The 3,933-nt window shown below is 39.7% G+C and overlaps 1 long non-coding RNA gene across 1 annotated transcript; it reads right to left on the reverse strand.

Moving 5' to 3' along the window:
- Positions 1–990: 990 nt before the first annotated feature.
- On the reverse strand, positions 991–3,580 carry LOC116221010. Its single transcript, XR_004163969.2, has 3 exons — positions 3,454–3,580; positions 1,461–1,585; positions 991–1,345 (listed from the first exon to the last, which is right to left on the reverse strand). It is a non-coding gene; the product is annotated as an uncharacterized LOC116221010 (long non-coding RNA).
- Positions 3,581–3,933: the final 353 nt, after the last annotated feature.

Consider the following 3,933-nt stretch of genomic DNA (forward strand, 5'->3'; position numbering starts at 1 on the left):
TGCACGACATCAGCCCTGCCACTAGGAGCCTTTTTCTAACCGTCCTTACCGTGCACTTCACCCCAGCTGCCGTTTGCCCTTCTTTTTGGAGGTCACTTGATGTCATCCTATGGTTGGTCTGTAGCTTTGTTGTCCCTAATGTCTGCTGCTTGACCTTGTTCTTATGAACCGCAGTCTTTGAAATTTTAAGGATGGAAGCAACCTGACGCTCACTGTATCCCTCTGCCAGTTAAACCACAATTGAACCCTTCTTTTTCTCACTTAAAACTTTTCTTTTTAACTCTTAGCCAGGTCAATTTTTCAATTCTAATTACTTTTGAGGTACTACTAGCACTGTCTCTGCCATCCAGCTGGTCCTATTGCAAGAGGATAGGGATGACCACAGCACTGGTTTTTATACTTTTCTTCAATAAATAAGATTTGGTTCAGGTGATCATCTAATCAGTACCTCATTAAGTATAAACAGGTGTGCCTGTATTGGAATTCAACAGACACTGGAATGGAATGGCTGCCATACACGTAGAGATGCTGATTTAAGACAAATTTAGAGTGGTCTCTTAATTTTTTCAGAGCTATATATATTCAGACTATTGATTTGAACTTTTCAGATATTGAGTGTTTAAAAATCATAATCCATTGTTTTCAAGAAATACTAAATAAATACTCAATGTAAATTAAAAATAAGAATAGCTCTTTCTTAAAATGTGATTATTTCACCTTTAATCTTTTAATTATTGTTGTATGTGATAGAGGTAAGACTCTTATTTATAGAAAAAGGATAAATAAATTCAAGATAAATATTACTGTACACTTGTGCACTCAAGATAAAATATTGTTATTTATGATTGATGACTACACTCCGGCTGTAGCCTACTATTCAACCAGCAACCTGGTATGTAGTCTGTCTGTTAATCTGACATTTACAAAAGGAAATGTTAAGAAAAGTTCAGTACATTAATGAATCAATGGGCTGGGTGAAAGAGAAAAACATTTGTTTTAAACCATTTAATATTTTCCTATAAATGATTTAGCAAACATTTTCACCGACTCCGGTCGGTGGTTGGTATTTGCCCATTTCATTGAACTTCATGATAACCAAAAAATAAATTTCTTAGCTGGCTAATACATGTGGGTCTTGCTGAAGCCCTGTGGGTGTGACCTACTGATCTTCTTTTGTCCAACCAGAATCCAGAAGCCATTTCGACAGTTGCAGAATAGCTAAGTGTGAATAAACCATAGATGAGTAGTGGGTTCAAATGTGTTTGGGTGGCCACATGGAGAATACACACTGCGCACAAATCTGTGCATGACGCAGCGCCTTGCCGACAGAGACGCGGGGTCGTGCCTGGAGGAGCAGAGGGCCGCAACACATCAATAAAACACACATCTTTCACATGCAGAAATACCAAACTATCAGTCACACAGCGGGCAGTCCAGAGCAGTGCAAACAGCCTTTATACCTGATCTCAGAACCATCCGGAACATGTGTTTCCAAAATGTGTGTGACACCTTACTCCAGCTCGCTCTTCCAGCAGTTCAAAGGACCTGCATGGCATTTAGTGTGTCTGTGCTGGGTCTTCTTTTTCTGCATGAAAAAAAAATGAAGTGATAAAAATATGTACTTTGAACTTTTGTTGCATAGTTTTGTATATTGCCATAACCTGGCACATAGGTTCAATGACGAAGCGCTATGCTTTTGTTATAATTATTTACCCACTTAGAAAAATCCAGTGCGATGAAATAATGTCAACATAAATGGTTTCTAAAGATTGTTATGGTTGATACCGATCTCTTGGCATTTTATCAAAATGTCTAAGATCTGAGAAGAATACACTTAATGGTTTTGACACCAGATTAATCCATCAAAGTGTATTTCTTACAAACATGCTGGTAGCATTTGCTTGAAATGACCATTGTACAGCGCCCTTGAACAGTTTATGCCATTGAAACTGAAAATGACCACTTTCAATCAATAACCAAAGGTGAACCTGTATCGTATTACCATTGTGAGAGTGTGCTATGTTTGTCTGAAAAGACTGCTGCTCAGCTGTAGGGGGATATTATTGGATATTATTTTGGTTTCCAGATAAATCTCACTGTGCTGACATTCAGCAAGAGTCTGAGCTGTTGAACTGTATTAACAGTTATGAACCTGCCACCATCGTGGCAATGTGGGCATGAAACACAGCCATGCTGACCCTCACCCCACCCCCCTCCTCTAAGCTGCCAGCCAGGGCAGAATCTGACTTTTTGATCAAAAAACCTGCCATGCATCCTATTCTAAGACGATGACAACACCTGCATAGCAAAATCCCTCCGATATGCTCGGTGGCCATCTTAAAGCCAGCCAGGTGAACGTGTTCAGGCTCTGTCACGTGGGAAACTGACCAACAAAAAACCCACACGACTCAGGTGATCTCAGCTGGGCAAGCCCCTGTCCTGCTGCTGAACTGTCTTTTTTATTATCTGGTGAAAGTGATACCTGATACATTTACTGAAGGTTATCTGATGACGATCGGAAAAAAAAACTGAGAGAAGAAGGGGGAATTTTACAGATATCTAATGAGGATAGTTATCTTGCCAGCCACCGAACTTGCACACAAATGCATCCAGTAAGGCTTGCTTCATGCCCTGGACTGGATCAGTGAGAATGGTGGTATGGTGGTGTGTTCTAAAGATCAGAGATGTTGGTGTCTGGCTCTGCTGTGTAAACTGTCTGTCATGTGATTTAGCTGACTCAGGAACAGGCAGTGGCTACTATACAACTTGGAATTTCTCTACAACTAGGTAATGTTAAGGTGATACACTGTCATTTAAATAGCACTTTGAACTAGCATTTTGTTCAGGTATAAGAATGGGAAAAAAGGCAATTGGCTAATAGGCAATTGGTCATGAAATGATGCATTTCAGAATAATATAAACAAGTAAAACATAATGCTGGAAATTGAGTATGAATTTATCTCATCATTGACCAATCATTGCATCCTATTAGACAGTGCAATCTGTGTACTTAATAAATCAGTTGATAGCACACATAAAGATATTTAATAGGCTAATTTGGGTAGTATGTAGCAGAGGCAAGATGAAAAAATACTTGCCCGGTATCGGTCGCATAAAACCTTTTCACAGCACATTAGCCCTGGAGACACACAGCTGCTAGAGTACTCATAGAGTCCCGATAGTTCACGATTCCTCCGAGTTCAAATGCACCGAGCTCTCCGGGGGATTATTACCGAGCACTACAGTTAATATTTGCGCTCGCAATGGCCAATAAAAAGGGGGATGAATGACATCAATCTCTACAGCTGGTTGCAGATTTTTCATTTAGGAGTCTTCTGTAGAGGGAACGGGTTCTTGTTTAGTGACGCTTGTGTATTTTTAACCTTTACTCGACTCCTGGGTGCAACCAACACATTTCATATAATTTCAAAAAGGAATATACTGTAGCTTCACCTGCTATTAAACCTTTTCCAAAGCAGAACTCCGCAATTTAAATGTTTGACACAGATAGGCCACTTGTAAAGCACTTTATCTTGGTTTGTTAGCAAACATGTATCAGTTAGTGAATGATTTGCATTGCTTTTAAAAAAAAGTGTCGCCGAATGAGTTTTTGCATGGGGCTCATGTGTTTGATGAAGTGCAGATGTCACCATCTGTTTACTTAACGCTGTCATGTTGAGAGATGTTGTTTTAAGGCTGGCAGGCAGCGTTGTACATTTTGTCTCTGAGTAACTATGTTGGTAGTGAGACACAGCCACGGCAAATATGGGGAAACAAGTGATGTGGTTTGGTCTTTTCTGTGTAAACACGTTCACTAGTCCTGTGACTCTACCTAAACTGCACATTTTCTCATTCAAGTACTTTGTACAATCACGTCCATGTATTTAATTTATTGGAAAGTTGGAGCTTTGCTTGTTTTGCCTTGCCTAAAAT

Source organism: Clupea harengus, chromosome 7 (genome assembly GCF_900700415.2).
Source record: "Clupea harengus chromosome 7, Ch_v2.0.2, whole genome shotgun sequence".
Lineage (NCBI taxonomy): Eukaryota > Metazoa > Chordata > Actinopteri > Clupeiformes > Clupeidae > Clupea > Clupea harengus.